The sequence below is a fragment of the Ochotona princeps genome, chromosome 14 (assembly GCF_030435755.1).
Source record: "Ochotona princeps isolate mOchPri1 chromosome 14, mOchPri1.hap1, whole genome shotgun sequence".
Taxonomy (NCBI): Eukaryota; Metazoa; Chordata; class Mammalia; order Lagomorpha; family Ochotonidae; genus Ochotona; species Ochotona princeps.
Genome location: NC_080845.1, coordinates 37,012,498 through 37,025,069, shown reverse-complemented (window position 1 = coordinate 37,025,069; position 12,572 = coordinate 37,012,498). Strand labels below are relative to the sequence as shown.

Genomic DNA, 12,572 nt, shown 5'->3' with positions numbered 1-12,572 from the left:
TTTGCCAATCTAAGTGCTTTCTCCATACTATTGGCAGTATCCTAACCCAAACGCTTGTAAGCCTCCAGATTATTCAAGACACTCCCTTCAGCCACAGGTATTTTTATTATTTTTCCCTACAACAATTCCCAAATTTTTACCTTTTGAGTGTTTGGCCAGTCTAAGAAAAGCTCACTTGAATTTTTCCATAATGTTTGCTTGCTCTTTGTAAAGGCCAAAAAATCTGACAGCCAAACGCAAACTAATAATAAAGAAGGTGCTGTCCTCATCTACGTAACATTTTCTTCTTTTTAAATATTTCTATAAAATATGAGGGTCATTTTTTAAAAGATGTATTTATTTTTACTGAAACTCAGATATACAGAGAGAAGGAAAGACACAAAGATCTTCTATCCACTGGTTCATTCCCAAATTGGCCACAACAGCCAGAGCTGAGCCAATCTGAAGCCAGGAGCCAGGAATTTCTTCCACATCTCCCACACGAGTGCAGGGTCCCAAGGTTTTGGGCTGTCCTCGACTGCTTTCCCAGGCCACAAGCAAGGAGCTGGGTGGGAAGAGGAGCAGCCAGGATTAGAACTGGCATCCATATGAAATCCCAGTGCATGCAAGCCGAGGACTTTAGCCACTAGGCTACCGTGCCGGGCCCCATGAGGACATTCCTGTTCATCACCCACATTCTTGACACTTCTTCCCAACTACAGACACTTGTCCTTACGGCCCCTTTGGGAGTGAATCAGTGTACGGAAGATCTTCCTCTCTGTCTCTACTCCTCTCTGTATATCTGATTTTCCAACAAAAATAAATCTTTTTTTAAAAAAAGTTACTCTCACTGTACTTCATCTCCCTAGACTAAAAGAAATAAAACACAAATGATTTGTCATTGACACATGGCTTCATTAACTTCATTCAGTCATCTAACAAATGAGTATTGAGAAGCTGCTATAAATTCAGAGCTGCATAGGCATTTAGACCTATCAAAGGTCAGGTCTGATGAGCAACTAATTAAGGACCTCATATCCACTAAGGGATTATAATGCATACTGTTTAATATTAGCCCCAAATGAGGTACACATGCATACACACAGAGTCACAAAGATACACTTAACACGATTACACATCAAAGCACATCACAATTTAACAACCCCATTTTATGAGCCAATGTTTTGTCATGATAACAAAACTCTAGAGGCAACTAGCTTTCAAGACAAAAAGTTTATGCAGCCTTACAGTTTGGGAGGTTCAAGTTCACGATTGGGCATCTACATTGACTTGGCTTCTGTGAGGGCAATGGATGGCAGTGGTGGAACAAATGTGGAAGAAGGAACACATGGCAAGTCCAGAGCAGAAGAGTGTGGAGACCCAAACTGCAGCTTTCATAGCAACCCTTGCACAGAACTCGACAAGCCGCATGAGAACAGCCTTCCAAAAGACACCCCTAGTGATCGAAGGACTCCCCTCCAACCTGCTCAAAGATCTACCACCTCCCAGTAGCATCTGGGGACCAAGCATTTAACACATCAGTCCTTGGGGATCAATCAAAATAATATTCAAATGACATCACCTATTTTGACAATTTAAAAACACAAATGTACAAGTCCTACTAGTGCCACCCATGGGAGTGATCCTGCCCTCTCTCAATCTGAGTCCTGCTGGGTGTTCAGGAGGTGGCAGCAAATAAGTCAGCTGTTGCACCTACCCTACATAGAAGTTAGACTTTAATGGAAAGGAATCTTTCAAACAAGGCCACACACCAGATAACTGTAGTTCCTACAGGGAGAACAGGCACACAACACAAGGCTGAGCTGTCAAGTAATGCTTACACTTTCCACGAAGCTTCTGAAATTTCACAACACAGATATGTCTGTGTATTGCTCATATAGTCATGAAACATTTCTATATCAGATACAACATTAAGAAAAGTACAGCCGGGCCCGGCGGCGTGGCCTAGCAGCTAAAGTCCTCGCCTTGAACACACCAGGATCCCATATGGGTGCCGGTTTGAATCCCGGCAGCTCCACTTCCCATCCAGCTCCCTGCTTGTGGCCTGGGAAAGCATTCAAGGACAGCCCAACGCTTTGGGACCCTGCACTCTGTGGGAGACCTGGAAGAGGTTCCTGGTTCCTGGCTTCGGATCAGTGCAGCACCGGCCGTTGCAGCTCACTTGGGGAGTAAATCATCGGATGGAAGATTTTCCTCTTTGTCTCTCCTCCTCTCTGTGTATCTGACTTTGTAATAAAAATAAATAAATCTTTAAAAAAAAAAAAAGAAAAGAAAAATACAGCCAAGAAAGAGACCAGAGGATCATTCAATAGACAGGCCCAAGCACGCAGTCAGTAGTGAGTAAAATACAAACATAGCTTTCAGGAATGGTCCAGGCTAAAACGAACTGCATACAACGTAGTGGTCATGTTTATCTACACCCGGCGCGGAGAGGATTGCCAAGCCTGGCTGCCGAGCTTTCCATTCCTCAGGCTTCACTGGGTTTAAGCAACTTCTGACCCCACAGGTAGAATGACTGAAGTTCACTTACTGAATAATATCAATGATCAACAAGCTTGCTCTCACCCTGCTTCAAACTTGCCTTTTCATGGCAAGCAATAAATCTTATCAGCAGATGCCAAATGCCCCTGAGCTGAATCACAGCTATCTTGTCTAGACTGAAAATGTCTCACTCTCCATTTTGTCAAACAAATTGTGTCTTGCCCATTACTGTTAAGTTTGCAATACACGCAGACTGCACACAGTTCATGGACAACAGGTCAGACCCTGCTCATCAGCCTTCCCTCTGAGAAGAGCCTGACCACTTAATGTGACTGCAGGGCATGTCAGGGAAGTAAGGGCAGGCACCACAGAAACAACATTAGCATACCAATGCATATTCTCCTAATGAAATACTGGACAGACTCCACAGTTCTGATTAGTACCTTCAAGGATTAAAAATGGTTCCCATCCTAGCTGCTCCACTTCCCATCCAGCTCCCTGTCTGTGGCCTGGGAAAGCAGAAGAGATTAGCCCAAAGCCTTAGGACCCTGCACCCACACGGGAGACCCAGAAGAAACTCCTAGCTCCTGGTTTTGGCTTGGTTCAGCTCCGTGCGTTGTGGCCAGAAGGTCTTCCTCTCTGTTGCTCCTTCTTTCTGTGAATCTGACTTTCCACTAAAAACAAATAAATCTTAAGACAAAAAAAAAGTTTCTAATTTTTACTGTATTTTGAGACACACTGAAATGGCACAATTTTATAGGACAGAGGAATGAGCAAATGACTGATCATGCAACATGCTTCCAATCTGAGCGGTTCTGTGTGAGCTCATGTTTCTGAGTGTGTGCAAGCTTCAGTTTCAGTACAGCACTCTCCCTCTTTGGAGGAGCACTGTTGTTCAGGATATGTGCACAAGTCTGCAGAGAGAAGTGGAATCAAGTGCAGCTTTGAAGAAGAGGAGAGTAGCAGGGCAACCATTATCTGGGGAGGAGGCCAAATGTGAGCCCTGCGGAGAAGTCAGTGGGGGCCTGCTGGTGGACAGCACTAGCAGTTTAAACAAAAATGTCCAGTTACATTTGAATTTGGGGCTAACAGCAAAGGATTTCTTTGTTTGGTAAACCAGACAATCTAGTGGTGGTAGAGGGATGGCCTTAAAGCCAGTCAACTTTCCTTTTTCTGTGAGGAATACTGTCAACATTTTCAGCAGGTGGACAATGAGGTTCATGCTCCAACAACGCCCTATGAATTACTCCTACAGAAGAGACTTGCTTCTTCAACCATGAGCTTCTTGAGATCATGTAACTGGCATATGACAAATTCTTAGACTTTTGAAAAAATATAGATGATATGATATGATATGATATGATATGATATGATATGATATGATATGACAGTTAAGGGGAAAAACCTGGAATGAGAGGGCTAAAATGGCAAAATCATGTATAGTAGAAAACATAGGGAACTCAAAGTGGCTGAAAACAGCCATATCTGAAGCTACTTTCACCCACTCCAAGTAGAACCTCTCCTCCCCTGAAAGTCACTGAACAACCTTTTATATTTCATCTTATCTGGTTTTAAATTCCCTTCTTACTTGTTAAACACAGACATGTAAAAATGTGTTATGCTCTCATTCTACTTTCCAGAGAAAGGAATCCATTTGCCTTGACCATTACCAGAAGAAACTGAGCTGGCCAAAATAAATGCCATGGATAGCATACAGCCACCACTACAACAGTATTATTGAGCAAGGTATGAATTAGCTTAACTAAAGTACATGACCTCATACTCAAATACCTTTTCATTGAAAAACAAGCATGAGAACAAACAAAAGGCTTTGCAGAGTCCAGAAACCTCAAGCAAGATGCAAAGATAACCATGCAGAAGCTCTAAGCTATTGTCTAAACTACTGCCTTGAAAATAAAAAAGTAGGATGCTACAGAAGCAAAGCTAAGGAAGCAGACTCATATTGTGAAATATGTAACCCACTGGAGGACTTCTAAGAAAGCTTATCAGAGACATATGCAGCAGTGCTGGTCAGGAATGGATATGCCTAAAGGAAGGGCTGGTCGGAGAAGGCCAACATGCTGTAAAAGTCAAGGAAAACCAAGACAATTTAAACTTCTATTTGACAAGGGTCATGCTTAAAAGGACTAACTTTTCCCCCTTCTTTTGTAAGACTCATTGAAATCAAATAAAAAGAGAACATATCCAAACATGAAAAAAAAAAGTAACAGCATTAAACTATAATATGTTCTCATGACCTAGTAATCAAACAATCACAATCTCGTGGTCAATGTCTATGAAATCAATGAGCAAGGGTATCTGTCTACAGAGCCAGGCACACACAGTATCTTCGGGAAGGTCTTCTACTACAGCTGGGTGAGAGTCCCAGCTTTCAGAAACACTGGGTAGGGTGTACTGTGATGATTCCACAGTGCTGGGACGGATCATGAAGGCATCGAAGGTAACACAGTAGCAATGCATTGCTCATTTGAAAAGCAGATAGCACTTCCAAAATCAGCATGTCACGCAGAGTCAAACAAGCCTCAGAGGCAAAGCAACGGGCTGCAACCCTGAGAACTATAAAAGGACTAACGAGAAAATTCCTCCTGCTGAAGAAAGTCATATATAAAGGTCCACAAAGGAGTACTGAAAACAGCACTGTCAACCTTGGTTTTGTAGATATTTTTGCTTGGGAAGAACAAACCGCAAGCCCAACATGATTCAAAAATGTTGGTGGCATGCATACTTGGTATGTCTGTTCATTATTGGTTTCCAAGCTCTGAATTATAACTTACTGAGTGTTAGCCTCAATACAGTCATCTGGAGGAATCTGAGACTTCTGAGCAGCGTAAGCAATCCATTTCCTATAGAGTGTCTAAGAGAATTCGAGGCTTTCACGTTTCCCCAAGAGATCCTCTCCTACAACCAGCCAGCGAAAAGGCACATCGTGGAAGCCTGCTAAGAAATATCCACACTCGCCTTGCAGTCCACTTGGGAAGAGAAACATCTGGCACAAATCCTAGTGGGATTTTACCACCAAGTAGTGTATCTGGGACAATGTTTAAAGGCAGACACACTAGCCAGCAAAGAGGAGATGAAATACTCAGATGCTATGGTCTTCCAGCTCATCAACCCAGAACTGAGAACTATTTCTACAGGATGAACAATTTCCTGCAAGACAAGAAATACAGTCACTGTGCAAGGGAGATCGTCCTATTAGACAGCAGAAGATGCTTTTATTACTTTCAGAAATTCATAGCATTTCTCAGGAGGAAATAAGGTATATTCTTAGAATTAAAAATGCCATTTCTGTCCAAAAATTTCCTGCTCCTTTTCCTCCCCCTTCACCTTTGTCTAAAGCATGACTTTTGGTATCCTGTCAGCCTGCCCTTGGTTGGTTTATTGCTATGTTGTATAATGTTTGGTATCTCTAAAATTTGGCCATGATCATGCTCCCAAACAGAGATAACACCAACTACTCTTGGGCTAAGCAGCATCTAGTTAGAAAATCCTGAAGACAGGTTTAATAGAGGAAGACCATCTCCCTCTACATCTTCTTCTACTCTTTCTTACTCTTGAGTCACTTGACCCTGGCTTTGCTTTACCACCTTTGAGCTTCATGAAGTTAATGGATAGGGGACATGGAGCCATGAAGAAAGCAAAAGGTCCCATTTCAATTACTAAAGTCTCTGGTGTCAAAAGAGTTTATTATTTTGGAAGTGCAGCACATTAAGAGTCAAGCACTTAAGTATTAAAACCCTTCCTTGCCCCCTCATACCCAGGAGAAAAAATGGCTGACAGTACTAACCAATTTGCTTCTCAGCCTGGTTTGTCTGGTTTTTCAAATGGCATCTCATGACTTTAAGAAAGTTAAGAATCATGTGAATAGGGCCCAGTGTGGTGGCCTAGTGGCTAAAGTCCTCGCCTTGTACACGCTGGGATTCCATATGGGCACCGGTTCTAATCCCAGGGGCCCCACTTCCCATCCAGCTCCTTGCTTGTGGCTGGGGGAAGCAGTCGAGGATGGCCCAAACCTTAGGACCCTCCACCTGTGTGGCAAACTTGGAAGAGTTCCTGGCTCCTTCCTAGCTTTGGATTGGCACAGCTCCAGCTGCTGCGGTCACTTGGGGAGTGAATCATCATACAGAAGATCTTCCTCTCTGTCTCTCCTCCTCTGTGTATATCTGACTTTGCAACAAAAATAAATAAATCTTTAAAAAAAATCATGTGAATCATTTGAAATTGAATAGACAGTTGAACCAAATGACCACTGGTCTCTCACTCAATTCTGTGAGCCTATGATTTCATTATAGAAAACTAGTAAAGACTCCCAAGACATATACTGTTTGAATCCTGTGTCTAAAAGACATGGAAAATGCTTGAGAAATGTGTAGTGCCTTTTGTTATTTTTCAAGTCAGAAATGCTGGGCCTAGAGTCAAGTACTATGGCAGAATTTTGCATAGACTTCTCCCAATTAAAAGACAACTTTCGCCGGTTCTAATCCCGGAAGCTCCACTTCCCATCCAGCTCCTTGCTTGTGGCCTGGGAAAGCAGTTGAGGACGGCCCAAAGCTTTGGGACACTGCACCCGCGTGGGAGACCTGGAGGAGGTTCCTGGTTCCTGGCTTCGGATAGGCGCGCATCGGCCCGTTGCAGCTCACTTGGGGAGTGAAACATCGGATGGAAGATCTTCCTCTTTGTCTCTCCTCCTCTCTGTATATCTGACTGTAATAAAGTGAGTAAATCTTTAAAAAAAAAAAAAAAAGACAACTTTCTGTCCATCATGGAAACCATTTTAATAACAGATGACATTTCTATATCTTTCGCCTCTTTCAAAGCTATTTTATACCAAGATGACCTGGATGATTCACTTAACTTCTTGTGTGAGTCTTCATCTGTATTAACTCACCATCTGGCTGAGCGGATTTTCTCTCCCTCTCTCTCCTCTACCTCATTTCAGAATCATTTATCTTCAAGAAAAAACATTAGCTTGGAGAATGCAGCTACACAATGCACTCAAGACGATGAAATGTACCTCGTTTAGCCATTGGGAGATCTATCCTGTGAGTGCATTAAGAATTTCCTGCTAGGGCCCAAGGCTAGAGCCTAGTAGTTAAAGTCCTCGCCTTGAACGCACTGGGATCCCATTTAGGCCCCGCTTCCCATCCAGCTTCTTGCTTGTGACCTGGGAATGCAGTCAAGGACAGCCCAAAGCTTGGGAGACCCAGAAGAAGCTCCTGGCTTGGGATCAAATCAGTGCAGCTCCAGCTGTTGCAGCCGTTTGGGGAGTGAACCATCGATGGAAGATCTTCCTCTCTGTCTCTCCTCCTCTCTGTATATCTGCCTTTCCATTAAAAATAAATAAATTTTTAAAACAAACAAACAGAATCCCCTGCTCAACAGTTCAGATTCCAGAGTGTTCCAAGTGTGGGGGGTCAAACAATATAGCCAAAGAAGTAACCTTTTGATGAAAGTGAGGCCAATTTCTGTCAAAAAGTTAAAGGAAATATTTACAACAAGAAGTTGTGGACCAATGCACCTGGTTTGCCAGCAGGAGGAGGAGATGATGAAATGTGTTAATATAATCAATCCATTTCTTAAAACAATTCATTAACTGAAATGCTGTAAATGTAAAATGTGCCACCAATTTGGTATTTTCTACAAATTTCTCAAATAATGCCCTTGCCTGGTCTTTCTTATAACTTTATTTAAATTAGGACAGCTACTTTAATGATGTATGGATGCAGTCTTAGCAAGCATTTGCTATGAAGAGGGGCTGGTAAATAGAGAATCAGTCCAGAAATGCCTTGCATGTACAGTCAATACAAACTGTGTGGTTGTGTCAGCAGGCGCAGAAGTCCGTACAGGACACCGTGAGGGAAGCAGATCGAGTCAAAGGCAAAAGGAGAACACCCGGAGGAACACTGCCAGGGACACAGTTACCCCAGCACAAAGGCCGGAACACCAACAACAGGAGAAATGTTCAATCTCGCTTTTGATCAAACATATATAAAACAGGTAAAAAGAGATATTCCATTCCCATCAGTATGGCAGAGGTGGAAAAGTAAGGCAATATGGAATATGAAAGGAATGTGGGGTACAAGACATAAATAACCTCGTGGACAACTGGGAACAGGCGAGAGAAGGGGAACCAACGTCCACCTCCTATAAAGTAAAAGGGTAATCTTAAATACCGCACAAAGCATACCAACCCCAACACATCTCCAGAAACTTATCCCAACAAAATACCTGGATAAAAACGCTCATGAAACCCTGTTGATAATATGCCTCCTCTTCCCCCCACACACTTCTGTCTCTGTAGTGTCTACTTTTTCTTACAATGAATTTTTCAAATTAAAAAAAAAAAGAAAAAAACTGCATGAGCCTACCATCGGCTATGATGTCCTGACTCTTCTTGCAGGACAAGCAGGGTGCTTTACCTTTCTTAATGATGCCTTTGGGTACTTCAACAAGCTGTGCCCAAGCAGGTCTTCCCTAGCAGGTTATTTCCAATTCTTTGCCTCCACGGCTACTGCTAAATTTCAAAAGAATACTTCCTTGGAGATCATTTTCATAATAAAATGTTTCCAAAATGCCTCTACTACTGCAAAGATTCTGCTTATTTCTTTTATTGGTCCTACTAGTCATCCAGAAATTACTGGACAAAGTGCTCTGTGTGTCCACACTCCCGACTCAGTGGACTCCAGAAGCCCGGGATTGGGCAATGTGGCCCAGCGGCTTATGCTACTACCTGTGACACCTGCTCACTATGCCCACATCTCATGCTGGAGTTCCTGCACTTCTGCCCCAGCCCTGCTAACATGCCTGGAAGGAAGAGACGATGGGCCGTGTGCTTCATCCAGAGCTGTCACCCACCCCGCAGGGCATCCACGCTCCTGTGCTTGGCTTGGCATAGCCATGGTTGGGCAGTTATTTGGGAGAGAACCAGAGGAAAATACCTCTTTCTTTTTCTCCTTTTCTTTCTCTTTTCCTTTCCCTTTTTTTTTCCTGTCAAATAAATAAATACAAGTCTCCAAGTTCTGTTAAGTCTCTAAAGGAAAAACTCCTAAGAATTGTGTCCAGCCAAGCAGTTTTCACTAAATGTGTTTCAGTATTCAGGTCACACATAGTGCGGTGAATCATTTCAGAAGGGACGAGAGGTTCTGACTTCACCTCTAAGTTCCACATTCCCCCAGAAACCTCCTCCATCTCCTAAAGTGCCGAGGGATCAAAAGTAGGAGCACATGGGCTAGCACTGTGGCAAACAGGATTAAACCACTGCCCGCAACAATGGAAGCCTTCGGAGTCGCCCCAATTCTGATCTAGCTCCTTCCTAATGCACCTGCAAAAGCAACAGAAGACAGGAAATGGCCAAGTCCTTTGGCCCCTGCCACCTATGGGAGAGATCAGGATGGAGGTCCAGCTCCTGGATCCCACATGGCCCAGCCCCAGCCTTTGCAGCCATTTGCACAGTGAACCAGCAGATGCAAGGGTTCTCTCTGTGTAATTGCCTTTCCAGTAAGTAATTGGCTTTTTTTTTAATAGGACAAAATAAGTGTAACTGAATCTCCTTGGAAGATGGGCTCTTTGGGCATCCTACAAAAAAGAATCCACTGCCAGGATATGGAAAGGGAAGGTTCCAACAGGTGCAGAGTGGTGCACCGCCCCCCGACTTTCCTCACAGGCTAGAGGACTCCCAGAGCACCCGGTGGGGCCCCTGGCTTCTCAGATAGGCTGCTCTGCTTCCGACCAAGTTCTTTGATAAATAATCCACAGTTTCTGAGACAGTACATGGTGTGCAAGCATCTAACTTGGGCAGGCACACGAGGCCACTCTTAAGCCAACAGGGGATATGGGGCAGAGTCCAGGGCACCTGCTCAGTGGGTCTTTGCAAGTGTGAATGTTGCCTGGGTCTGCTTTTCCCACACTGCAGAGAGGGCATGGGGGTTGAAAGGTGCAGCTCTTGTGAAATCAAAACTCTGTGCCCATTCCGGAGACATTCCCAGGCCTGAAACTAGCAAAGCTATTTGCACCTCAGTTCTCTGTGAGAGACTCTCCTGCCCTCCAGCCTTTGCAAACTCGCAAACCCCAAAACCTTGGCTTTCCGCCCTACCAGAGGTGCCCCGACCTCCTCCTGCTGCCCTGACAGCCGCTTTCGCCCGGAGGTTGAAATGGAACTAACCACTGGACACCCCGTGGGTGGAACTGCGTGCCCACTCTCTAAAGCAGCACCCTCCTCAGACCTGTGGATAACCTCTGAAAAACGCGCCCTGGGCCACAGGCAGCCCAGGAGGTGGGAACCCACAACTTTCCCTCAGCCCTCCTAACCCCCAGGCTGAGGCAGCCTCGCTGGGGTTGGGCTCTTCTCTTCCCCGACCAGGATCCCCAACCCAAGAGAGCTGGGCGGCTATCGCAGGAGGCTGGGAAAGAGAGGCGAGGGGGGCTTCCTTCGCTTCTCAAGCCCCACCAGATGTTGGAAAGGCAAACAATGGGGGAAACGTAGTGAAACAAAAGGCCATTCGCCACGGCAGCAGGCAGCTCGGGGGCATGGTCCCCGCAGGGAGAGCTCTAGGAGGAGCCCGGGAAGGGGGGATGGGGGTGGCAAGATCACGAGGGATTTAGGGTCTCTGGTACCTGCCTGGCTGCAGGCTTCGGCCGTTTACCGCACCCCGAGAGGGGTCCGGAAAACGGGGAGGAGCAATCGAGGAAAAGTTAGGAGGTTTTTCCCGTTCTTCCCCAGAGCAGGGAAAGGGAGGGGCTGGCGCTGCCGAAGCTTGACAGTTGTTGGCCCAAGAGTTCAGCAAGATTTGTAGGTTCTTAACTCACTCCCGCCCTCCACGAAGCATCTGCAGCCTCGGGGTAAGGCGGCTGACGGTGCGCAGTTCCCTTGACGCAGCTCCGAGCCCAGCTGCCTCGCTCGAGACCCGGACGTCCAAACGTGGTGCCCCCCCCCCCCCCCCGCCCAGTCGCACTTGCGTAAAGTTTGTCTTTCCGCCACCCACATACAGCCCAACTCGCATCCAGCACGTATCTGCAATTCTGGACCGGTTTACGGACACACTTGTGCCCTGAAGAAAGGAGTTGTTTCGCTCAGAATTTTAAAAGTCAAGGCCACGGATCCCGGAGTGGGGAGCTGGACGCACGCTCATGCCCGGGAACTGCGCACCAGGGGCGGCCCAGCAGCCACGGCGTGGGCTCGGGTCTGAAACGGGCTCTGGCCCCGGAAACCCTGGGAAGCGGGCGCCAGAGCAGGTCCAACACTTCACCCCACTTCACGCCTCTGTTCCCGCTCCCCTGTTGCTCCCGTCCCAGGTGCGCCCCATACCTCTGCCCGCCTGGGCGTGATCCTTGAAAACGAGGAGCTGCCGGGCTGCGCGCCGCCTTCCGTCTCCCGGGTCGGGCTCGCTCTCACCGCGGGGTTTTACCTTCAAGCCAGGGCCCTGTCGGTTCCCCTCGCCTGGTCAGCTGCAAGCGGCGCGACAGACAAGGGGTGAACTCGGGCAGGAGGGGCGACGCTCGCGGACCCACGCGAAGGGCTCTAGGACCAGCGCCCTGACTCGAGCTGCAGCCGCCGCCGCTCCAAAGCGGCCCCCACAGCACCCGGCGCGCCGCGCAGCCCGCGGGGGCTTGACCAGCAGCGTGCGGGGCGCCGAGCGGGGACCCCTGGCGGCCGCCTGCGGGGACTGCAGCTCCGAGGGCGCGCGGTCTGGGCGCCTGCAGCCGGGCCTGGCCTTAGGCGAGTCAAGCAGGACACAGGCGTTGTATGGGAGGCTCAGGACCTGCAGAAAAGACCCCCACCCACGAGCCAAGACGGCGACGAAAATGACACAGAAGAAAAGGAGGCGTCGAGCGCACGACGGCCATATTTAAAGCACTTAGGGTGAAATGCTATAATCTTCATACTTTGCCAGTGTCGAAAAATGCCGTAGACTGCCTGACCCCCAGCAGGGCGTAACCCCCGGCAAATACTTTTGAGCTTCTAGCAGATTTACCAGAATCAGCTGAGAGTAATAGGACAAATTTGGGTTTTCAAGCAGAGCGTTAATCTTGGGCTACTACATACAACCTGTGGCCCTCAGTCTTTGCCTCTG

General features: G+C 46.7%; 1 protein-coding gene across 1 annotated transcript in view; it reads right to left on the bottom strand.

The window, feature by feature from the left end:
• The window catches only part of MOB3B (MOB kinase activator 3B), a 175,246-nt gene extending 163,124 nt beyond the window's left edge, over positions 1–12,122 (bottom strand). Inside the window, exon 1 of the mRNA XM_058672631.1 lies at positions 11,807–12,122. The gene's annotated coding sequence lies outside the window, so the exon portion shown is untranslated. The remainder of the gene's footprint in view (positions 1–11,806) is intronic.
• Between the last annotated feature and the right edge of the window lie 450 nt (positions 12,123–12,572).